The 21,628-nt window shown below is 53.2% G+C and overlaps 36 non-coding genes across 36 annotated transcripts; 7 read left to right on the plus strand and 29 right to left on the minus strand.

The window, feature by feature from the left end:
* Positions 1-454: 454 nt before the first annotated feature.
* On the minus strand, positions 455-528 carry Trnai-aau. Its single transcript has one exon. It is a non-coding gene; the product is annotated as a tRNA-Ile (tRNA).
* Positions 529-726: 198 nt separating this feature from the next.
* On the minus strand, positions 727-798 carry Trnae-uuc. Its single transcript has one exon. It is a non-coding gene; the product is annotated as a tRNA-Glu (tRNA).
* Positions 799-1,103: 305 nt separating this feature from the next.
* Trnam-cau lies at positions 1,104-1,176 on the minus strand. Its single transcript has one exon. It is a non-coding gene; the product is annotated as a tRNA-Met (tRNA).
* Positions 1,177-1,557: 381 nt separating this feature from the next.
* Trnag-gcc lies at positions 1,558-1,628 on the minus strand. Its single transcript has one exon. It is a non-coding gene; the product is annotated as a tRNA-Gly (tRNA).
* A 342-nt stretch (positions 1,629-1,970) lies between these two features.
* Positions 1,971-2,042, plus strand: Trnag-ucc. Its single transcript has one exon. It is a non-coding gene; the product is annotated as a tRNA-Gly (tRNA).
* A 593-nt stretch (positions 2,043-2,635) lies between these two features.
* Trnai-aau lies at positions 2,636-2,709 on the minus strand. Its single transcript has one exon. It is a non-coding gene; the product is annotated as a tRNA-Ile (tRNA).
* A 198-nt stretch (positions 2,710-2,907) lies between these two features.
* On the minus strand, positions 2,908-2,979 carry Trnae-uuc. The gene has a single exon. It is a non-coding gene; the product is annotated as a tRNA-Glu (tRNA).
* A 305-nt stretch (positions 2,980-3,284) lies between these two features.
* Positions 3,285-3,357, minus strand: Trnam-cau. Its single transcript has one exon. It is a non-coding gene; the product is annotated as a tRNA-Met (tRNA).
* Positions 3,358-3,738: 381 nt separating this feature from the next.
* Positions 3,739-3,809, minus strand: Trnag-gcc. The gene has a single exon. It is a non-coding gene; the product is annotated as a tRNA-Gly (tRNA).
* Positions 3,810-4,151: 342 nt separating this feature from the next.
* Positions 4,152-4,223, plus strand: Trnag-ucc. Its single transcript has one exon. It is a non-coding gene; the product is annotated as a tRNA-Gly (tRNA).
* A 593-nt stretch (positions 4,224-4,816) lies between these two features.
* On the minus strand, positions 4,817-4,890 carry Trnai-aau. The gene has a single exon. It is a non-coding gene; the product is annotated as a tRNA-Ile (tRNA).
* A 198-nt stretch (positions 4,891-5,088) lies between these two features.
* Trnae-uuc lies at positions 5,089-5,160 on the minus strand. Its single transcript has one exon. It is a non-coding gene; the product is annotated as a tRNA-Glu (tRNA).
* Positions 5,161-5,465: 305 nt separating this feature from the next.
* On the minus strand, positions 5,466-5,538 carry Trnam-cau. The gene has a single exon. It is a non-coding gene; the product is annotated as a tRNA-Met (tRNA).
* Positions 5,539-5,919: 381 nt separating this feature from the next.
* Trnag-gcc lies at positions 5,920-5,990 on the minus strand. Its single transcript has one exon. It is a non-coding gene; the product is annotated as a tRNA-Gly (tRNA).
* Positions 5,991-6,332: 342 nt separating this feature from the next.
* Trnag-ucc lies at positions 6,333-6,404 on the plus strand. The gene has a single exon. It is a non-coding gene; the product is annotated as a tRNA-Gly (tRNA).
* Positions 6,405-6,997: 593 nt separating this feature from the next.
* Positions 6,998-7,071, minus strand: Trnai-aau. Its single transcript has one exon. It is a non-coding gene; the product is annotated as a tRNA-Ile (tRNA).
* Positions 7,072-7,269: 198 nt separating this feature from the next.
* Trnae-uuc lies at positions 7,270-7,341 on the minus strand. Its single transcript has one exon. It is a non-coding gene; the product is annotated as a tRNA-Glu (tRNA).
* A 305-nt stretch (positions 7,342-7,646) lies between these two features.
* Positions 7,647-7,719, minus strand: Trnam-cau. The gene has a single exon. It is a non-coding gene; the product is annotated as a tRNA-Met (tRNA).
* Positions 7,720-8,100: 381 nt separating this feature from the next.
* On the minus strand, positions 8,101-8,171 carry Trnag-gcc. Its single transcript has one exon. It is a non-coding gene; the product is annotated as a tRNA-Gly (tRNA).
* Positions 8,172-8,513: 342 nt separating this feature from the next.
* Positions 8,514-8,585, plus strand: Trnag-ucc. Its single transcript has one exon. It is a non-coding gene; the product is annotated as a tRNA-Gly (tRNA).
* Positions 8,586-14,738: 6,153 nt separating this feature from the next.
* Trnae-uuc lies at positions 14,739-14,810 on the minus strand. The gene has a single exon. It is a non-coding gene; the product is annotated as a tRNA-Glu (tRNA).
* Positions 14,811-15,115: 305 nt separating this feature from the next.
* On the minus strand, positions 15,116-15,188 carry Trnam-cau. The gene has a single exon. It is a non-coding gene; the product is annotated as a tRNA-Met (tRNA).
* Positions 15,189-15,569: 381 nt separating this feature from the next.
* Trnag-gcc lies at positions 15,570-15,640 on the minus strand. The gene has a single exon. It is a non-coding gene; the product is annotated as a tRNA-Gly (tRNA).
* A 342-nt stretch (positions 15,641-15,982) lies between these two features.
* Trnag-ucc lies at positions 15,983-16,054 on the plus strand. Its single transcript has one exon. It is a non-coding gene; the product is annotated as a tRNA-Gly (tRNA).
* Positions 16,055-16,647: 593 nt separating this feature from the next.
* Positions 16,648-16,721, minus strand: Trnai-aau. Its single transcript has one exon. It is a non-coding gene; the product is annotated as a tRNA-Ile (tRNA).
* Positions 16,722-16,919: 198 nt separating this feature from the next.
* On the minus strand, positions 16,920-16,991 carry Trnae-uuc. Its single transcript has one exon. It is a non-coding gene; the product is annotated as a tRNA-Glu (tRNA).
* A 305-nt stretch (positions 16,992-17,296) lies between these two features.
* On the minus strand, positions 17,297-17,369 carry Trnam-cau. The gene has a single exon. It is a non-coding gene; the product is annotated as a tRNA-Met (tRNA).
* Positions 17,370-17,750: 381 nt separating this feature from the next.
* Positions 17,751-17,821, minus strand: Trnag-gcc. The gene has a single exon. It is a non-coding gene; the product is annotated as a tRNA-Gly (tRNA).
* Positions 17,822-18,163: 342 nt separating this feature from the next.
* Trnag-ucc lies at positions 18,164-18,235 on the plus strand. The gene has a single exon. It is a non-coding gene; the product is annotated as a tRNA-Gly (tRNA).
* Positions 18,236-18,828: 593 nt separating this feature from the next.
* Positions 18,829-18,902, minus strand: Trnai-aau. Its single transcript has one exon. It is a non-coding gene; the product is annotated as a tRNA-Ile (tRNA).
* Positions 18,903-19,100: 198 nt separating this feature from the next.
* On the minus strand, positions 19,101-19,172 carry Trnae-uuc. Its single transcript has one exon. It is a non-coding gene; the product is annotated as a tRNA-Glu (tRNA).
* Positions 19,173-19,477: 305 nt separating this feature from the next.
* Positions 19,478-19,550, minus strand: Trnam-cau. Its single transcript has one exon. It is a non-coding gene; the product is annotated as a tRNA-Met (tRNA).
* A 381-nt stretch (positions 19,551-19,931) lies between these two features.
* On the minus strand, positions 19,932-20,002 carry Trnag-gcc. Its single transcript has one exon. It is a non-coding gene; the product is annotated as a tRNA-Gly (tRNA).
* Positions 20,003-20,344: 342 nt separating this feature from the next.
* Trnag-ucc lies at positions 20,345-20,416 on the plus strand. The gene has a single exon. It is a non-coding gene; the product is annotated as a tRNA-Gly (tRNA).
* A 593-nt stretch (positions 20,417-21,009) lies between these two features.
* On the minus strand, positions 21,010-21,083 carry Trnai-aau. The gene has a single exon. It is a non-coding gene; the product is annotated as a tRNA-Ile (tRNA).
* Positions 21,084-21,281: 198 nt separating this feature from the next.
* On the minus strand, positions 21,282-21,353 carry Trnae-uuc. The gene has a single exon. It is a non-coding gene; the product is annotated as a tRNA-Glu (tRNA).
* Positions 21,354-21,628: the final 275 nt, after the last annotated feature.

The following is a 21,628-nucleotide window of genomic DNA, read 5'->3' on the forward strand; positions in this document are numbered from 1 at the left end:
GCTCTCAAATCGGCCTTTATCAAAACGACAAGCACGAGAAACGACTGAGAGAGCTAAGGAGAGGCGAGGCGATGGACACACAGCACGCCCCCTTCAATTCACGGTGGCGTCTCCCTGACCGAATCGGGCAGTAGCTCCGAAAACAAAGGAGAAACAAAAATAGGAAGTAAAAGTGCAAATAGTGCCCTGTGTTCCCATGCGCTCACCCGCCCAAGTACTGACAAGGGCCAAAGTTGTTACGCATCGGCAATCGGACATTTTCTTTCATTTTCTCTTTATCGGTTGAGAACCAGTGTATTCAAGATATTATGGCCATTGCCGAGTGAATGCTGCAGCGCTTCCCGACGAGTCGGGTTCGGATCCTCTGTCAACTTCCACGCAGGGTGATGATCTTCTGGTCATCACACTCGCCAGCTGAAATCGGCGCTGCCTTTTCGTAGTAGTAAAAGAGTAGTGGCCCGTGGGGGGATCGAACCCACGACCTTCGCGTTATTAGCACGACGCTCTAACCAACTGAGCTAACGGGCCTCGGCAGATGCAGTTGCTCAGCCCTACGCTGGAAACAGGTGGCATGAAGCCATACACCATTTCTATGGTCGTCGTGTGTCTGCTTCCCTAGTCTATATTCTGCTGACGGTCACGAAACAGTAGCTATATTGCGAGCAGGACGGGAAACGGCCGCTCGGACAGCTCAAACCTGTCACGATTCGTGTGGAAAAAATTCCGTTCCGGTACCGGGAATCGAACCCCGGCCACCTGGGTGAAAGCCAGGTATCCTAGCCACTAGACCACACCGGATGCGGCCGTTTCGTTCGACCGTTCGTACGGTCGCTTGTCGCATTTCGTGTCGAGTGCCGCGTCGGCGCCCCTCTCTCTTTGCGAGCATCTTTGCACATAGTGACTGGCAAGGCGCGCACCTCAAACGTCGCAGAGCAATGCTTTTGGCTTCATGCTCTGCTGGGAGAAGAGGAAAAGGGAAGCTGTAAGTAGCAATAACAGGAAGTAAACATTTTCCCGCTGAAGCGTTGAAACGTTGTGGATAACAAACAAGAAATACGTTGGCGCCCTAGCAACAGCACCACCATCAGTCACAGAAAATTAAATGCCCCGGGTGAGGATCGAACTCACGACCTTAAGATTATGAGACTTACGCGCTGCCTACTGCGCTACCGAGGCACGGGTGCACCGCTTGTCCTGCAAACTGGGTAAATGCCGTACCCAATATTAGACGTAGAGACACTGTACTTCCTGGATAACGTGTTCTGTTGCTACACGTGCACTGCCGGCCCAGTTGATTGCGGTGCTGCTGCAGCTGTTGCAACGATAGGCAGCACTCCTTGTCGTTAAAGTTCAGAGCCTCGGAGGCACCCGGACCCGGCAACTTGTGAGGCCAGGCCGACGCTAGTCTGTAGAACATGATGCGAGCGTCCTAGTGGGGACCCGCGAGTGCTGCGTTCTCGGTCCTTCTCAAGGGAAATCCAGCTACACATTCTTGTGGATCGTGCATCTCAAGCGCTCAAGCCACGCGGCAGCATCATCGCGGGAAAAGCAAAATGATGCATCGGCCGGGAATCGAACCCGGGCCGCCCGCGTGGCAGGCGAGCATTCTACCACTGAACCACCGATGCTGGGGCCAGCGGTAACTTGACGCTGCTTCCCGAGCAGATGTCTCAAGGGAAAGTGGGACTGCCGTCAAGCGCCGTAGCATTCTGTGGGAAAGATGCTGCAGACGCTGAATCCTGCACTGCACTGCTTAAAAATGCCGCCAGAACGCGGTCCTCTGCGTACTCTTGCGTCGCCGGCGCCCAACTCTTGCCAAAGGATGCGAAATGTGCGCGGATACGCTGTCCGAATGCGTCTGGATGTGCTCCCCTAGCCTGCCTCGAAATGCGCCTGCCAGGTACGATCACCTTCCGCCGCTGCCGACTGGCGGGAAGCCGACACAGCGCGGACGCGCGGCGCTCGCTTGTGCGGTGGTGGTGTAATGGTCAGCATAGTTGCCTTCCAAGCAGTTGATCCGGGTTCGATTCCCGGCCACCGCAGCGGGCTTTTAATTTCGCGTATGAGTACTTTTGCCACGCGCTCTTAAATTATTGTTTTTTCGCCCTCTTACTCGCTGCATACCAGCCCTTAGTGTGTCTCGACTTGTCTCGACTTTGCTCAGCTGACGCGAGAGCTGACGCTCTCAAATCGGCCTTTATCAAAACGACAAGCACGAGAAACGACTGAGAGAGCTAAGGAGAGGCGAGGCGATGGACACACAGCACGCCCCCTTCATTTCACGGTGGCGTCTCCCTGACCGAATCGGGCAGTAGCTCCGAAAACAAAGGAGAAACAAAAATAGGAAGTAAAAGTGCAAATAGTGCCCTGTGTTCCCATGCGCTCACCCGCCCAAGTACTGACAAGGGCCAAAGTTGTTACGCATCGGCAATCGGACATTTTCTTTCATTTTCTCTTTATCGGTTGAGAACCAGTGTATTCAAGATATTATGGCCATTGCCGAGTGAATGCTGCAGCGCTTCCCGACGAGTCGGGTTCGGATCCTCTGTCAACTTCCACGCAGGGTGATGATCTTCTGGTCATCACACTCGCCAGCTGAAATCGGCGCTGCCTTTTCGTAGTAGTAAAAGAGTAGTGGCCCGTGGGGGGATCGAACCCACGACCTTCGCGTTATTAGCACGACGCTCTAACCAACTGAGCTAACGGGCCTCGGCAGATGCAGTTGCTCAGCCCTACGCTGGAAACAGGTGGCATGAAGCCATACACCATTTCTATGGTCGTCGTGTGTCTGCTTCCCTAGTCTATATTCTGCTGACGGTCACGAAACAGTAGCTATATTGCGAGCAGGACGGGAAACGGCCGCTCGGACAGCTCAAACCTGTCACGATTCGTGTGGAAAAAATTCCGTTCCGGTACCGGGAATCGAACCCCGGCCACCTGGGTGAAAGCCAGGTATCCTAGCCACTAGACCACACCGGATGCGGCCGTTTCGTTCGACCGTTCGTACGGTCGCTTGTCGCATTTCGTGTCGAGTGCCGCGTCGGCGCCCCTCTCTCTTTGCGAGCATCTTTGCACATAGTGACTGGCAAGGCGCGCACCTCAAACGTCGCAGAGCAATGCTTTTGGCTTCATGCTCTGCTGGGAGAAGAGGAAAAGGGAAGCTGTAAGTAGCAATAACAGGAAGTAAACATTTTCCCGCTGAAGCGTTGAAACGTTGTGGATAACAAACAAGAAATACGTTGGCGCCCTAGCAACAGCACCACCATCAGTCACAGAAAATTAAATGCCCCGGGTGAGGATCGAACTCACGACCTTAAGATTATGAGACTTACGCGCTGCCTACTGCGCTACCGAGGCACGGGTGCACCGCTTGTCCTGCAAACTGGGTAAATGCCGTACCCAATATTAGACGTAGAGACACTGTACTTCCTGGATAACGTGTTCTGTTGCTACACGTGCACTGCCGGCCCAGTTGATTGCGGTGCTGCTGCAGCTGTTGCAACGATAGGCAGCACTCCTTGTCGTTAAAGTTCAGAGCCTCGGAGGCACCCGGACCCGGCAACTTGTGAGGCCAGGCCGACGCTAGTCTGTAGAACATGATGCGAGCGTCCTAGTGGGGACCCGCGAGTGCTGCGTTCTCGGTCCTTCTCAAGGGAAATCCAGCTACACATTCTTGTGGATCGTGCATCTCAAGCGCTCAAGCCACGCGGCAGCATCATCGCGGGAAAAGCAAAATGATGCATCGGCCGGGAATCGAACCCGGGCCGCCCGCGTGGCAGGCGAGCATTCTACCACTGAACCACCGATGCTGGGGCCAGCGGTAACTTGACGCTGCTTCCCGAGCAGATGTCTCAAGGGAAAGTGGGACTGCCGTCAAGCGCCGTAGCATTCTGTGGGAAAGATGCTGCAGACGCTGAATCCTGCACTGCACTGCTTAAAAATGCCGCCAGAACGCGGTCCTCTGCGTACTCTTGCGTCGCCGGCGCCCAACTCTTGCCAAAGGATGCGAAATGTGCGCGGATACGCTGTCCGAATGCGTCTGGATGTGCTCCCCTAGCCTGCCTCGAAATGCGCCTGCCAGGTACGATCACCTTCCGCCGCTGCCGACTGGCGGGAAGCCGACACAGCGCGGACGCGCGGCGCTCGCTTGTGCGGTGGTGGTGTAATGGTTAGCATAGTTGCCTTCCAAGCAGTTGATCCGGGTTCGATTCCCGGCCACCGCAGCGGGCTTTTAATTTCGCGTATGAGTACTTTTGCCACGCGCTCTTAAATTATTGTTTTTTCGCCCTCTTACTCGCTGCATACCAGCCCTTAGTGTGTCTCGACTTGTCTCGACTTTGCTCAGCTGACGCGAGAGCTGACGCTCTCAAATCGGCCTTTATCAAAACGACAAGCACGAGAAACGACTGAGAGAGCTAAGGAGAGGCGAGGCGATGGACACACAGCACGCCCCCTTCATTTCACGGTGGCGTCTCCCTGACCGAATCGGGCTGTAGCTCCGAAAACAAAGGAGAAACAAAAATAGGAAGTAAAAGTGCAAATAGTGCCCTGTGTTCCCATGCGCTCACCCGCCCAAGTACTGACAAGGGCCAAAGTTGTTACGCATCGGCAATCGGACATTTTCTTTCATTTTCTCTTTATCGGTTGAGAACCAGTGTATTCAAGATATTATGGCCATTGCCGAGTGAATGCTGCAGCGCTTCCCGACGAGTCGGGTTCGGATCCTCTGTCAACTTCCACGCAGGGTGATGATCTTCTGGTCATCACACTCGCCAGCTGAAATCGGCGCTGCCTTTTCGTAGTAGTAAAAGAGTAGTGGCCCGTGGGGGGATCGAACCCACGACCTTCGCGTTATTAGCACGACGCTCTAACCAACTGAGCTAACGGGCCTCGGCAGATGCAGTTGCTCAGCCCTACGCTGGAAACAGGTGGCATGAAGCCATACACCATTTCTATGGTCGTCGTGTGTCTGCTTCCCTAGTCTATATTCTGCTGACGGTCACGAAACAGTAGCTATATTGCGAGCAGGACGGGAAACGGCCGCTCGGACAGCTCAAACCTGTCACGATTCGTGTGGAAAAAATTCCGTTCCGGTACCGGGAATCGAACCCCGGCCACCTGGGTGAAAGCCAGGTATCCTAGCCACTAGACCACACCGGATGCGGCCGTTTCGTTGGACCGTTCGTACGGTCGCTTGTCGCATTTCGTGTCGAGTGCCGCGTCGGCGCCCCTCTCTCTTTGCGAGCATCTTTGCACATAGTGACTGGCAAGGCGCGCACCTCAAACGTCGCAGAGCAATGCTTTTGGCTTCATGCTCTGCTGGGAGAAGAGGAAAAGGGAAGCTGTAAGTAGCAATAACAGGAAGTAAACATTTTCCCGCTGAAGCGTTGAAACGTTGTGGATAACAAACAAGAAATACGTTGGCGCCCTAGCAACAGCACCACCATCAGTCACAGAAAATTAAATGCCCCGGGTGAGGATCGAACTCACGACCTTAAGATTATGAGACTTACGCGCTGCCTACTGCGCTACCGAGGCACGGGTGCACCGCTTGTCCTGCAAACTGGGTAAATGCCGTACCCAATATTAGACGTAGAGACACTGTACTTCCTGGATAACGTGTTCTGTTGCTACACGTGCACTGCCGGCCCAGTTGATTGCGGTGCTGCTGCAGCTGTTGCAACGATAGGCAGCACTCCTTGTCGTTAAAGTTCAGAGCCTCGGAGGCACCCGGACCCGGCAACTTGTGAGGCCAGGCCGACGCTAGTCTGTAGAACATGATGCGAGCGTCCTAGTGGGGACCCGCGAGTGCTGCGTTCTCGGTCCTTCTCAAGGGAAATCCAGCTACACATTCTTGTGGATCGTGCATCTCAAGCGCTCAAGCCACGCGGCAGCATCATCGCGGGAAAAGCAAAATGATGCATCGGCCGGGAATCGAACCCGGGCCGCCCGCGTGGCAGGCGAGCATTCTACCACTGAACCACCGATGCTGGGGCCAGCGGTAACTTGACGCTGCTTCCCGAGCAGATGTCTCAAGGGAAAGTGGGACTGCCGTCAAGCGCCGTAGCATTCTGTGGGAAAGATGCTGCAGACGCTGAATCCTGCACTGCACTGCTTAAAAATGCCGCCAGAACGCGGTCCTCTGCGTACTCTTGCGTCGCCGGCGCCCAACTCTTGCCAAAGGATGCGAAATGTGCGCGGATACGCTGTCCGAATGCGTCTGGATGTGCTCCCCTAGCCTGCCTCGAAATGCGCCTGCCAGGTACGATCACCTTCCGCCGCTGCCGACTGGCGGGAAGCCGACACAGCGCGGACGCGCGGCGCTCGCTTGTGCGGTGGTGGTGTAATGGTCAGCATAGTTGCCTTCCAAGCAGTTGATCCGGGTTCGATTCCCGGCCACCGCAGCGGGCTTTTAATTTCGCGTATGAGTACTTTTGCCACGCGCTCTTAAATTATTGTTTTTTCGCCCTCTTACTCGCTGCATACCAGCCCTTAGTGTGTCTCGACTTGTCTCGACTTTGCTCAGCTGACGCGAGAGCTGACGCTCTCAAATCGGCCTTTATCAAAACGACAAGCACGAGAAACGACTGAGAGAGCTAAGGAGAGGCGAGGCGATGGACACACAGCACGCCCCCTTCATTTCACGGTGGCGTCTCCCTGACCGAATCGGGCTGTAGCTCCGAAAACAAAGGAGAAACAAAAATAGGAAGTAAAAGTGCAAATAGTGCCCTGTGTTCCCATGCGCTCACCCGCCCAAGTACTGACAAGGGCCAAAGTTGTTACGCATCGGCAATCGGACATTTTCTTTCATTTTCTCTTTATCGGTTGAGAACCAGTGTATTCAAGATATTATGGCCATTGCCGAGTGAATGCTGCAGCGCTTCCCGACGAGTCGGGTTCGGATCCTCTGTCAACTTCCACGCAGGGTGATGATCTTCTGGTCATCACACTCGCCAGCTGAAATCGGCGCTGCCTTTTCGTAGTAGTAAAAGAGTAGTGGCCCGTGGGGGGATCGAACCCACGACCTTCGCGTTATTAGCACGACGCTCTAACCAACTGAGCTAACGGGCCTCGGCAGATGCAGTTGCTCAGCCCTACGCTGGAAACAGGTGGCATGAAGCCATACACCATTTCTATGGTCGTCGTGTGTCTGCTTCCCTAGTCTATATTCTGCTGACGGTCACGAAACAGTAGCTATATTGCGAGCAGGACGGGAAACGGCCGCTCGGACAGCTCAAACCTGTCACGATTCGTGTGGAAAAAATTCCGTTCCGGTACCGGGAATCGAACCCCGGCCACCTGGGTGAAAGCCAGGTATCCTAGCCACTAGACCACACCGGATGCGGCCGTTTCGTTCGACCGTTCGTACGGTCGCTTGTCGCATTTCGTGTCGAGTGCCGCGTCGGCGCCCCTCTCTCTTTGCGAGCATCTTTGCACATAGTGACTGGCAAGGCGCGCACCTCAAACGTCGCAGAGCAATGCTTTTGGCTTCATGCTCTGCTGGGAGAAGAGGAAAAGGGAAGCTGTAAGTAGCAATAACAGGAAGTAAACATTTTCCCGCTGAAGCGTTGAAACGTTGTGGATAACAAACAAGAAATACGTTGGCGCCCTAGCAACAGCACCACCATCAGTCACAGAAAATTAAATGCCCCGGGTGAGGATCGAACTCACGACCTTAAGATTATGAGACTTACGCGCTGCCTACTGCGCTACCGAGGCACGGGTGCACCGCTTGTCCTGCAAACTGGGTAAATGCCGTACCCAATATTAGACGTAGAGACACTGTACTTCCTGGATAACGTGTTCTGTTGCTACACGTGCACTGCCGGCCCAGTTGATTGCGGTGCTGCTGCAGCTGTTGCAACGATAGGCAGCACTCCTTGTCGTTAAAGTTCAGAGCCTCGGAGGCACCCGGACCCGGCAACTTGTGAGGCCAGGCCGACGCTAGTCTGTAGAACATGATGCGAGCGTCCTAGTGGGGACCCGCGAGTGCTGCGTTCTCGGTCCTTCTCAAGGGAAATCCAGCTACACATTCTTGTGGATCGTGCATCTCAAGCGCTCAAGCCACGCGGCAGCATCATCGCGGGAAAAGCAAAATGATGCATCGGCCGGGAATCGAACCCGGGCCGCCCGCGTGGCAGGCGAGCATTCTACCACTGAACCACCGATGCTGGGGCCAGCGGTAACTTGACGCTGCTTCCCGAGCAGATGTCTCAAGGGAAAGTGGGACTGCCGTCAAGCGCCGTAGCATTCTGTGGGAAAGATGCTGCAGACGCTGAATCCTGCACTGCACTGCTTAAAAATGCCGCCAGAACGCGGTCCTCTGCGTACTCTTGCGTCGCCGGCGCCCAACTCTTGCCAAAGGATGCGAAATGTGCGCGGATACGCTGTCCGAATGCGTCTGGATGTGCTCCCCTAGCCTGCCTCGAAATGCGCCTGCCAGGTACGATCACCTTCGGCCGCTGCCGACTGGCGGGAAGCCGACACAGCGCGGACGCGCGGCGCTCGCTTGTGCGGTGGTGGTGTAATGGTCAGCATAGTTGCCTTCCAAGCAGTTGATCCGGGTTCGATTCCCGGCCACCGCAGCGGGCTTTTAATTTCGCGTATGAGTACTTTTGCCACGCGCTCTTAAATTATTGTTTTTTCGCCCTCTTACTCGCTGCATACCAGCCCTTAGTGTGTCTCGACTTGTCTCGACTTTGCTCAGCTGACGCGAGAGCTGACGCTCTCAAATCGGCCTTTATCAAAACGACAAGCACGAGAAACGACTGAGAGAGCTAAGGAGAGGCGAGGCGATGGACACACAGCACGCCCCCTTCATTTCACGGTGGCGTCTCCCTGACCGAATCGGGCTGTAGCTCCGAAAACAAAGGAGAAACAAAAATAGGAAGTAAAAGTGCAAATAGTGCCCTGTGTTCCCATGCGCTCACCCGCCCAAGTACTGACAAGGGCCAAAGTTGTTACGCATCGGCAATCGGACATTTTCTTTCATTTTCTCTTTATCGGTTGAGAACCAGTGTATTCAAGATATTATGGCCATTGCCGAGTGAATGCTGCAGCGCTTCCCGACGAGTCGGGTTCGGATCCTCTGTCAACTTCCACGCAGGGTGATGATCTTCTGGTCATCACACTCGCCAGCTGAAATCGGCGCTGCCTTTTCGTAGTAGTAAAAGAGTAGTGGCCCGTGGGGGGATCGAACCCACGACCTTCGCGTTATTAGCACGACGCTCTAACCAACTTTTTTTTTTTTTTTTTTTTACTGGACGGGGGCTTGAACCCGGGACCCTTTGGTTGAAGGTGTAGCGCTCTACCGACTTTTTTTTTTTTTTTTTTTTTTTATGACAGTACTGAAATTAAAATCCTAAAACATGACTATATAATGTAGACTGCTGACTAAAATAAAGATTAAAACACGAAAACTTCAGTCCTGGTGTAGAGAAGAAACATATATAAAGGCGGCAAATCCAGAAACAGTATAAAAGAAAATGGCTCACACAGGTGACCTTAGCCAACACCCTCTCTTTCAAATGTCAGGCTAAGCATATTGGCAAAATCATCTCGGAGGCCTGGCAATCGCAAGCGCTGCCAGTAAGCAGTAAGCATGTACTGCCGAAACGCTAGGTGTCCATCCTCTTCATGACAACTGTTGACAAAATGTACGAAATGGCCAATCAACCACATGACGGTATGGAGCTTCGTCCGCGGAAAAAAGGAAGAATCGGGCCGGACGATGATGTCAATAGTATAAGCGGCTTCAGCAGACCTAGTGACAAAAGCAAGTTGTTTCCTGAGCCAACGCCAATTAGCAAGGTGCCCACAGCAGGTGAATCGATGTTCAAGGGTATCCAGGAGACCACACCGAGTACAGGTGTCCGTGTCAGAAAGACCAATACGGTGCAGTCGTACATTGGTGGGAACCAAATTATTTATTACCCTATACCACGTGGACGCCACGGCCATAGAGTGGATCGGCAGACTAACGTTCTTCCAGACGGTCCTCCAGGACACAGATGGAGACGCCAGTTCTATTGGATTGGGACCGGCCAGCCCCTCCCAGCGGGCAATCAAGCCCTTGGTCGTTGGCACCGGTCGCCGCTAGAAGACGTCACCGAGGTAACTCACCGCAATGTAAAATTCCCGAATGTGTTTCAACTTAAAATTTAGGCGTCCGACATCGACAGGTGGAGCAAGGCTCGCCGGACGCACAACAGTAAAAAGCCTGGATGTAATTGAAGTCACTACTTGCGTAACAATTAGAGTCGTTCGGCGGACGTACAAAGCAGACGCCTTGCGAGTAATGTCAGAGAGGCCCAAGCCTCCGGAGAGACGCGGTTTCGTCATTACCTCGTAACGTAACTTGAATAGATGGCCCTTCCATATAAACCTGCTAGACAATTGGCGCAACCTTTTCGCCACCATCATGGGAAGTGGGAACAGCTGAGCAACATAATAAGCTTTACATAGAACGTAAGTGTCTAAAATTCTGACTTTTTGCAAAATGGTAGCAGAGCGCTGCTCATGGACCATCAGAGCCCCCTGTATCTTCTCGGTGACAGATTTCCAATTGAGAGCCGCCATTTTTAGAGGACACCGATCAATGATAATCCCCAAGGACGTATGGCGATCGACAAAAGTGGCCCAAGGGACGTCAGCATCGCGAAATCCTCGAATATCAAGGAACTTACATTTACCCTGATTGAGACGCGCTCCAGAGACACGACAGTATGCATCAACCGCCCCTTTCAACAACGGGATATCATCACGTTGACGGAGGAGAACAACGACATCATCCGCATATGCCTTAACAGAGAGCTTCCCACCAGAGAGGGACATACCCTGAAGCTTGAGAGCAATAGTCCGAAGCAGCGGTTCCAGGGACAATACGAATAAAGACATAGAGAGCGGACTACCCTGAGGCACTCCGCGGCGGATAGCAATGGGCGGCGTCAGCTGCCCATTGACTGACACCCGAGCTGTTATTCCCCTATACAAATTGCCAAGAACACCACGTGATGAAGCGTTAAAACCTATTGTACCTAAAACACGATCTAAAAACACATGACTGACGTGATCAAAAGCCTTATAAAAATCAAGGAAGGCAAAGGCACAATGTACGTTTGTAACCGCCGCAACCGAGACAACATCCCGATATTCGGCTACTGGTGTCAGAATAGATCTATCATGAAAACAACATTGATGTGCACCAATCACACCCCGAAGCAGAGAAGACAACCGGCTATTGAGCGCTCTAGCAGCTGTCTTATAGTCAAAATTCAGCAATGTGAGCGGACGAAGATTGGCAGCAGATAAACGACCAGAGGACTTCGGGATTAAAACAATTTTCCCTACTTTAAAATCGGCAGGCACATCCATCCCCCTGACAATCTCATTTAAAATCTGCGTAAAAATGCCACCCAAAAGAGGCCAAAAACGGAGATAAAATTCTTTAGGCAGGCCGTCTGGACCCGGCGATTTACTGGACGGAGAGCGAGCAATAAAGTCGAAAACATCATCTACCTGGAACTCCCGGAGAAATTCGCCGTTCGCGTCAGGCGCGATCGTCGCAGTTAGATCCCCAAAGACATCATCCGAAAGAGACTCACCAGAATCATCGGCAGAATATAGACTAGTGTAATACTGATGAAGAGCACGAACCATTTCCTCCTGTGCAATAAGCTGTCGCCCATCATCCACCGTAAGAGAAGAGATGAAGGAGCGACGACGACGAGTCTGATGCCGTAGCAGGTGGTACAAGGATGTCAGTTCACCTTCAACAAGAGAGTGAGGTTTCGACTTAACTCGCAGACCATCCATCTGTCGTCGTTTAAGGCTCAAGAGCTTGGCTTTAATACGACGAACATCATGGATCCGCAGTGGAGAGGTACCCGCCGCGTCATATAGTTCACGCAGGACAGAGTAGTAATATTCATACGTGTTCTTAAAATCACGCGTCCTAGCAGCACAGTAGAAAATCAAAGTCTGACGAATCTTGGGCTTGGCAAACGCAGTCCACCAAACCAGCAAGGAGGGGTATCGCGGGACAGAGCGAAGACATCGCTCCCACACGCCACTTATAACATCATCCATAGCACTGTCGGCAAGGTGGGAAACATTTAACATCCACTGGGAACGATAAAGTTTTGCAGGTTGGCGACTAAGATTTACAGTTGCAGTAAAAGCACAATGGTCAGAAAAACTAGTAGGAATAACATCGACAGAAAGAATTTTATCACATAAAAAATCAGATAAATAGAATCTGTCGAGTCTACTGCATGAGGACGCGGTAAAAAACGTATATTTCACCAGGGTTGGATATTTGTGTTCCCAAACATCACGCAGATGCATCGTACGAACTAAGTCATGTAAATCACGGCAATAATTAAAATTGGGGGACTGGTCTGCAGGGCGTAAAACACAATTAAAATCGCCTCCGAGCAGGAGACTCCGAGGACTCTGGCGCAAAAGATAAATAAGCTCTTCTTTATAAAAGCGCGATCGAGCCACAGTGTGACCCGAACCAGAGGGGGCATACAAAACTACGAGGCGGAGATCAAAAAGACGACAACCAATCCCACGGCCAGAGTCAAGGAATTCAATGTCAGTAATAGGAATGCCCTCTCGAAAGAAAAGAGCAGTTCCTGTTGAATATTCCGGCGCGACATTAAAAACAGTTTGAAATCCAGGTACAGAGAGATCAGAAAACAACACTTCCTGCAAAAACACTACGTCCGCACAGGCGTCGTAAATAAACTGCCGCAAAGAGGCAATGCGAACGTCGGACTCAATACGGTTAACATTTAAGGTAAGAAAGGTGTATGCTTGAACCATAGAGAGAAAAGCGAGAAAACAAATCACCTACACTGACGCACCAGCGTCACAGTCCATAGCAGGGGTGACAGAGGCATCCGAGGGAGGGGGACTGCTACCCCGTTCCGCGGATCCCTTACGTTTCGGTTTTTTACGAACAGCATTAACGTTCGGCTGAACGCGTAACTTGCGTCGGCTGACGGGCAAGGAAACTTCAGCCGCCGGTGACGTAGGAGGGTCAAGTTCTGTATCCGACACCACCCGCGCCGGTCCACATGCGGGATCCGGGGTCGCGGGGGAAACATCCGACAAAACGGAATGGTCAACACCTGCACTAGCTTCCGGCAAACATGGACTGCACGGAGGCGAAACGTGAGCAGGAAGGTCCGAGGCCGCAGAGTTGGAAGGAAGCGGAGCAGCTCCGCTGGCAGAGGTATGGGGCAGCGAAGCAGGAAGTTGTCGCGGCTCCACTTGTTGTGACATCGAAGTCGGTTCGGAAGACGGCGCCAACAGGCCCGACCGACGACCCGACTCGAGAGAAGCTGCGTCGGAGGCCGGAGGGGCGCCAGCAGCCGCCACCGGAACCGCTACCTCAGGAGGGCAGGGAGCAGCTACAGTACACAGTGGCTCGGAGGATGCCGGTCGCTCGGACTGGGGCATCTCAGGGAGATCCTCATCCGTACTATTTCCATCGTGTGGGCGACGCCTCTTATTATTCAAAAGTGGCACACCCACCTGAGGGACAGACGGAACAACATCAGATTTAGCACGCAAAGGAGGAAATTCTGTATCAGGGGTGCGCAAAACCTGTGGAGGGGCGCTACTACCACTGGACTGTGCTACACCAAGAGCAGAACCACCTGCAACGAGGTCAGCGACCGTTAACTTGCGACGCTGTTCGAGAGAATTTTTTAAAACAAAAACTCTCCGCGGACAGTCGGTACGCACGTGACCACTTTCATTGCACAAAAAACAGGTGCCAACCTGACCACTATATGTTACATGGACACGATATCCACCGATCTGCAGGTGAGATGGAATATTCTGCTTAACGTGCATTTCGACTGAACGAATACCACTGTAACATTGCAGGCGATGTTGGCTTGACCAGCGTTCAAGGCGAATGCTCTTTACATCACCATACTTCTGTAGACCCTCCTTAAGATAGACATTATCCACCTCCGGTGGAAGGTTGTAAACACGAACATTGGTATACGTGATGGAAGCATTGGAAAGCAGCACGGTACTTACAGAATCATCCCGATGCCGAAAGAGAACTTGATGACCATATTTAGAAAGAATTTTATCAACCTGAAGTGGGTCCATAAACTTAACAAAGAAAACATACAGTTCGGTATCAAAATAAGCAGTGTGCACCTGATCCGAATGAACACCAAAGGTATCTACCAACCAATCATGAATCTCAAGAGAACTAGGTTGCACATGGCGGGTTGACTTGTCAAAAGCAAAACTAACTGTAGCCTGACGAGGAATAACCTGGGACGACATTTTCAAAATATGCGGTCGAAACCGCTACACAAAAAACACTGAAATAAGGACAGAAGGTAACACAAGGTACGAAACAACGACGGAGAAATACTCTCAGAAGTTGCAACACAACACGTAACAAAAACGATAGTCCACTATACGTAACGCTACGGCGGAGCGGAAGACTAGGCACGTCCACACTGCACGGCGTCTAAAGCGGAACTAACCAACTGAGCTAACGGGCCTCGGCAGATGCAGTTGCTCAGCCCTACGCTGGAAACAGGTGGCATGAAGCCATACACCATTTCTATGGTCGTCGTGTGTCTGCTTCCCTAGTCTATATTCTGCTGACGGTCACGAAACAGTAGCTATATTGCGAGCAGGACGGGAAACGGCCGCTCGGACAGCCCAAACCTGTCACGATTCGTGTGGAAAAAATTCCGTTCCGGTACCGGGAATCGAACCCCGGCCACCTGGGTGAAAGCCAGGTATCCTAGCCACTAGACCACACCGGATGCGGCCGTTTCGTTCGACCGTTCGTACGGTCGCTTGTCGCATTTCGTGTCGAGTGCCGCGTCGGCGCCCCTCTCTCTTTGCGAGCATCTTTGCACATAGTGACTGGCAAGGCGCGCACCTCAAACGTCGCAGAGCAATGCTTTTGGCTTCATGCTCTGCTGGGAGAAGAGGAAAAGGGAAGCTGTAAGTAGCAATAACAGGAAGTAAACATTTTCCCGCTGAAGCGTTGAAACGTTGTGGATAACAAACAAGAAATACGTTGGCGCCCTAGCAACAGCACCACCATCAGTCACAGAAAATTAAATGCCCCGGGTGAGGATCGAACTCACGACCTTAAGATTATGAGACTTACGCGCTGCCTACTGCGCTACCGAGGCACGGGTGCACCGCTTGTCCTGCAAACTGGGTAAATGCCGTACCCAATATTAGACGTAGAGACACTGTACTTCCTGGATAACGTGTTCTGTTGCTACACGTGCACTGCCGGCCCAGTTGATTGCGGTGCTGCTGCAGCTGTTGCAACGATAGGCAGCACTCCTTGTCGTTAAAGTTCAGAGCCTCGGAGGCACCCGGACCCGGCAACTTGTGAGGCCAGGCCGACGCTAGTCTGTAGAACATGATGCGAGCGTCCTAGTGGGGACCCGCGAGTGCTGCGTTCTCGGTCCTTCTCAAGGGAAATCCAGCTACACATTCTTGTGGATCGTGCATCTCAAGCGCTCAAGCCACGCGGCAGCATCATTGCGGGAAAAGCAAAATGATGCATCGGCCGGGAATCGAACCCGGGCCGCCCGCGTGGCAGGCGAGCATTCTACCACTGAACCACCGATGCTGGGGCCAGCGGTAACTTGACGCTGCTTCCCGAGCAGATGTCTCAAGGGAAAGTGGGACTGCCGTCAAGCGCCGTAGCATTCTGTGGGAAAGATGCTGCAGACGCTGAATCCTGCACTGCACTGCTTAAAAATGCCGCCAGAACGCGGTCCTCTGCGTACTCTTGCGTCGCCGGCGCCCAACTCTTGCCAAAGGATGCGAAATGTGCGCGGATACGCTGTCCGAATGCGTCTGGATGTGCTCCCCTAGCCTGCCTCGAAATGCGCCTGCCAGGTACGATCACCTTCCGCCGCTGCCGACTGGCGGGAAGCCGACACAGCGCGGACGCGCGGCGCCCGCTTGTGCGGTGGTCGTGTAATGGTCAGCATAGTTGCCTTCCAAGCAGTTGATCCGGGTTCGATTCCCGGCCACCGCAGCAGGCTTTTAATTTCGCGTATGAGTACTTTTGCCACGCGCTCTTAAATTATTGTTTTTTCGCCCTCTTACTCGCTGCATACCAGCCCTTAGTGTGTCTCGACTTGTCTCGACTTTGCTCAGCTGACGCGAGAGCTGACGCTCTCAAATCGGCCTTTATCAAAACGACAAGCACGAGAAACGACTGAGAGAGCTAAGGAGAGGCGAGGCGATAGACACACAGCACGCCCCCTTCATTTCACGGTGGCGTCTCCCTGACCGAATCGGGCTGTAGCTCCGAAAACAAAGGAGAAACAAAAATAGGAAGTAAAAGTGCAAATAGTGCCCTGTGTTCCCATGCGCTCACCCGCCCAAGTACTGACAAGGGCCAAAGTTGTTACGCATCGGCAATCGGACATTTTCTTTCATTTTCTCTTTATCGGTTGAGAACCAGTGTATTCAAGATATTATGGCCATTGCCGAGTGAATGCTGCAGCGCTTCCCGACGAGTCGGGTTCGGATCCTCTGTCAACTTCCACGCAGGGTGATGATCTTCTGGTCATCACACTCGCCAGCTGAAATCGGCGCTGCCTTTTCGTAGTAGTAAAAGAGTAGTGGCCCGTGGGGGGATCGAACCCACGACCTTCGCGTTATTAGCACGACGCTCTAACCAACTGAGCTAACGGGCCTCGGCAGATGCAGTTGCTCAGCCCTACGCTGGAAACAGGTGGCATGAAGCCATACACCATTTCTATGGTCGTCGTGTGTCTGCTTCCCTAGTCTATATTCTGCTGACGGTCACGAAACAGTAGCTATATTGCGAGCAGGACGGGAAACGGCCGCTCGGACAGCTCAAACCTGTCACGATTCGTGTGGAAAAAATTCCGTTCCGGTACCGGGAATCGAACCCGGGCCTCCTGGGTGAAAGCCAGGTATCCTAGCCACTAGACCACACCGGATGCGGCCGTTTCGTTGGACCGTTCGTACGGTCGCTTGTCGCATTTCGTGTCGAGTGCCGCGTCGGCGCCCCTCTCTCTTTGCGAGCATCTTTGCACATAGTGACTGGCAAGGCGCGCACCTCAAACGTCGCAGAGCAATGCTTTTGGCTTCATGCTCTGCTGGGAGAAGAGGAAAAGGGAAGCTGTAAGTAGCAATAACAGGAAGTAAACATTTTCCCGCTGAAGCGTTGAAACGTTGTGGATAACAAACAAGAAATACGTTGGCGCCCTAGCAACAGCACCACCATCAGTCACAGAAAATTAAATGCCCCGGGTGAGGATCGAACTCACGACCTTAAGATTATGAGACTTACGCGCTGCCTACTGCGCTACCGAGGCACGGGTGCACCGCTTGTCCTGCAAACTGGGTAAATGCCGTACCCAATATTAGACGTAGAGACACTGTACTTCCTGGATAACGTGTTCTGTTGCTACATGTGCACTGCCGGCCCAGTTGATTGCGGTGCTGCTGCAGCTGTTGCAACGATAGGCAGCACTCCTTGTCGTTAAAGTTCAGAGCCTCGGAGGCACCCGGACCCGGCAACTTGTGAGGCCAGGCCGACGCTAGTCTGTAGAACATGATGCGAGCGTCCTAGTGGGGACCCGCGAGTGCTGCGTTCTCGGTCCTTCTCAAGGGAAATCCAGCTACACATTCTTGTGGATCGTGCATCTCAAGCGCTCAAGCCACGCGGCAGCATCATCGCGGGAAAAGCAAAATGATGCATCGGCCGGGAATCGAACCCGGGCCGCCCGCGTGGCAGGCGAGCATTCTACCACTGAACCACCGATGCTGGGGCCAGCGGTAACTTGACGCTGCTTCCCGAGCAGATGTCTCAAGGGAAAGTGGGACTGCCGTCAAGCGCCGTAGCATTCTGTGGGAAAGATGCTGCAGACGCTGAATCCTGCACTGCACTGCTTAAAAATGCCGCCAGAACGCGGTCCTCTGCGTACTCTTGCGTCGCCGGCGCCCAACTCTTGCCAAAGGATGCGAAATGTGCGCGGATACGCTGTCCGAATGCGTCTGGATGTGCTCCCCTAGCCTGCCTCGAAATGCGCCTGCCAGGTACGATCACCTTCCGCCGCTGCCGACTGGCGGGAAGCCGACACAGCGCGGACGCGCGGCGCCCGCTTGTGCGGTGGTGGTGTAATGGTCAGCATAGTTGCCTTCCAAGCAGTTGATCCGGGTTCGATTCCCGGCCACCGCAGCAGGCTTTTAATTTCGCGTATGAGTACTTTTGCCACGCGCTCTTAAATTATTGTTTTTTCGCCCTCTTACTCGCTGCATACCAGCCCTTAGTGTGTCTCGACTTGTCTCGACTTTGCTCAGCTGACGCGAGAGCTGACGCTCTCAAATCGGCCTTTATCAAAACGACAAGCACGAGAAACGACTGAGAGAGCTAAGGAGAGGCGAGGCGATAGACACACAGCACGCCCCCTTCATTTCACGGTGGCGTCTCCCTGACCGAATCGGGCTGTAGCTCCGAAAACAAAGGAGAAACAAAAATAGGAAGTAAAAGTGCAAATAGTGCCCTGTGTTCCCATGCGCTCACCCGCCCAAGTACTGACAAGGGCCAAAGTTGTTACGCATCGGCAATCGGACATTTTCTTTCATTTTCTCTTTATCGGTTGAGAACCAGTGTATTCAAGATATTATGGCCATTGCCGAGTGAATGCTGCAGCGCTTCCCGACGAGTCGGGTTCGGATCCTCTGTCAACTTCCACGCAGGGTGATGATCTTCTGGTCATCACACTCGCCAGCTGAAATCGGCGCTGCCTTTTCGTAGTAGTAAAAGAGTAGTGGCCCGTGGGGGGATCGAACCCACGACCTTCGCGTTATTAGCACGACGCTCTAACCAACTGAGCTAACGGGCCTCGGCAGATGCAGTTGCTCAGCCCTACGCTGGAAACAGGTGGCATGAAGCCATACACCATTTCTATGGTCGTCGTGTGTCTGCTTCCCTAGTCTATATTCTGCTGACGGTCACGAAACAGTAGCTATATTGCGAGCAGGACGGGAAACGGCCGCTCGGACAGCTCAAACCTGTCACGATTCGTGTGGAAAAAATTCCGTTCCGGTACCGGGAATCGAACCCGGGCCTCCTGGGTGAAAGCCAGGTATCCTAGCCACTAGACCACACCGGATGCGGCCGTTTCGTTGGACCGTTCGTACGGTCGCTTGTCGCATTTCGTGTCGAGTGCCGCGTCGGCGCCCCTCTCTCTTTGCGAGCATCTTTGCACATAGTGACTGGCAAGGCGCGCACCTCAAACGTCGCAGAGCAATGCTTTTGGCTTCATGCTCTGCTGGGAGAAGAGGAAAAGGGAAGCTGTAAGTAGCAATAACAGGAAGTAAACATTTTCCCGCTGAAGCGTTGAAACGTTGTGGATAACAAACAAGAAATACGTTGGCGCCCTAGCAACAGCACCACCATCAGTCACAGAAAATTAAATGCCCCGGGTGAGGATCGAACTCACGACCTTAAGATTATGAGACTTACGCGCTGCCTACTGCGCTACCGAGGCACGGGTGCACCGCTTGTCCTGCAAACTGGGTAAATGCCGTACCCAATATTAGACGTAGAGACACTGTACTTCCTGGATAACGTGTTCTGTTGCTACACGTGCACTGCCGGCCCAGTTGATTGCGGTGCTGCTGCAGCTGTTGCAACGATAGGCAGCACTCCTTGTCGTTAAAGTTCAGAGCCTCGGAGGCACCCGGACCCGGCAACTTGTGAGGCCAGGCCGACGCTAGTCTGTAGAACATGATGCGAGCGTCCTAGTGGGGACCCGCGAGTGCTGCGTTCTCGGTCCTTCTCAAGGGAAATCCAGCTACACATTCTTGTGGATCGTGCATCTCAAGCGCTCAAGCCACGCGGCAGCATCATCGCGGGAAAAGCAAAATGATGCATCGGCCGGGAATCGAACCCGGGCCGCCCGCGTGGCAGGCGAGCATTCTACCACTGAACCACCGATGCTGGGGCCAGCGGTAACTTGACGCTGCTTCCCGAGCAGATGTCTCAAGGGAAAGTGGGACTGCCGTCAAGCGCCGTAGCATTCTGTGGGAAAGATGCTGCAGACGCTGAATCCTGCACTGCACTGCTTAAAAATGCCGCCAGAACGCGGTCCTCTGCGTACTCTTGCGTCGCCGGCGCCCAACTCTTGCCAAAGGATGCGAAATGTGCGCGGATACGCTGTCCGAATGCGTCTGGATGTGCTCCCCTAGCCTGCCTCGAAATGCGCCTGCCAGGTACGATCACCTTCCGCCGCTGCCGACTGGCGGGAAGCCGACACAGCGCGGACGCGCGGCGCCCGCTTGTGCGGTGGTGGTGTAATGGTCAGCATAGTTGCCTTCCAAGCAGTTGATCCGGGTTCGATTCCCGGCCACCGCAGCAGGCTTTTAATTTCGCGTATGAGTACTTTTGCCACGCGCTCTTAAATTATTGTTTTTTCGCCCTCTTACTCGCTGCATACCAGCCCTTAGTGTGTCTCGACTTGTCTCGACTTTGCTCAGCTGACGCGAGAGCTGACGCTCTCAAATCGGCCTTTATCAAAACGACAAGCACGAGAAACGACTGAGAGAGCTAAGGAGAGGCGAGGCGATAGACACACAGCACGCCCCCTTCATTTCACGGTGGCGTCTCCCTGACCGAATCGGGCTGTAGCTCCGAAAACAAAGGAGAAACAAAAATAGGAAGTAAAAGTGCAAATAGTGCCCTGTGTTCCCATGCGCTCACCCGCCCAAGTACTGACAAGGGCCAAAGTTGTTACGCATCGGCAATCGGACATTTTCTTTCATTTTCTCTTTATCGGTTGAGAACCAGTGTATTCAAGATATTATGGCCATTGCCGAGTGAATGCTGCAGCGCTTCCCGACGAGTCGGGTTCGGATCCTCTGTCAACTTCCACGCAGGGTGATGATCTTCTGGTCATCACACTCGCCAGCTGAAATCGGCGCTGCCTTTTCGTAGTAGTAAAAGAGTAGTGGCCCGTGGGGGGATCGAACCCACGACCTTCGCGTTATTAGCACGACGCTCTAACCAACTGAGCTAACGGGCCTCGGCAGATGCAGTTGCTCAGCCCTACGCTGGAAACAGGTGGCATGAAGCCATACACCATTTCTATGGTCGTCGTGTGTCTGCTTCCCTAGTCTATATTCTGCTGACGGTCACGAAACAGTAGCTATATTGCGAGCAGGACGGGAAACGGCCGCTCGGACAGCCCAAACCTGTCACGATTCGTGTGGAAAAAATTCCGTTCCGGTACCGGGAATCGAACCCCGGCCACCTGGGTGAAAGCCAGGTATCCTAGCCACTAGACCACACCGGATGCGGCCGTTTCGTTCGACCGTTCGTACGGTCGCTTGTCGCATTTCGTGTCGAGTGCCGCGTCGGCGCCCCTCTCTCTTTGCGAGCATCTTTGCACATAGTGACTGGCAAGGCGCGCACCTCAAACGTCGCAGAGCAATGCTTTTGGCTTCATGCTCTGCTGGGAGAAGAGGAAAAGGGAAGCTGTAAGTAGCAATAACAGGAAGTAAACATTTTCCCGCTGAAGCGTTGAAACGTTGTGGATAACAAACAAGAAATACGTTGGCGCCCTAGCAA

This window comes from Schistocerca piceifrons, unplaced genomic scaffold (assembly GCF_021461385.2).
Source record: "Schistocerca piceifrons isolate TAMUIC-IGC-003096 unplaced genomic scaffold, iqSchPice1.1 HiC_scaffold_572, whole genome shotgun sequence".
NCBI classification, from domain to species: domain Eukaryota; kingdom Metazoa; phylum Arthropoda; class Insecta; order Orthoptera; family Acrididae; genus Schistocerca; species Schistocerca piceifrons.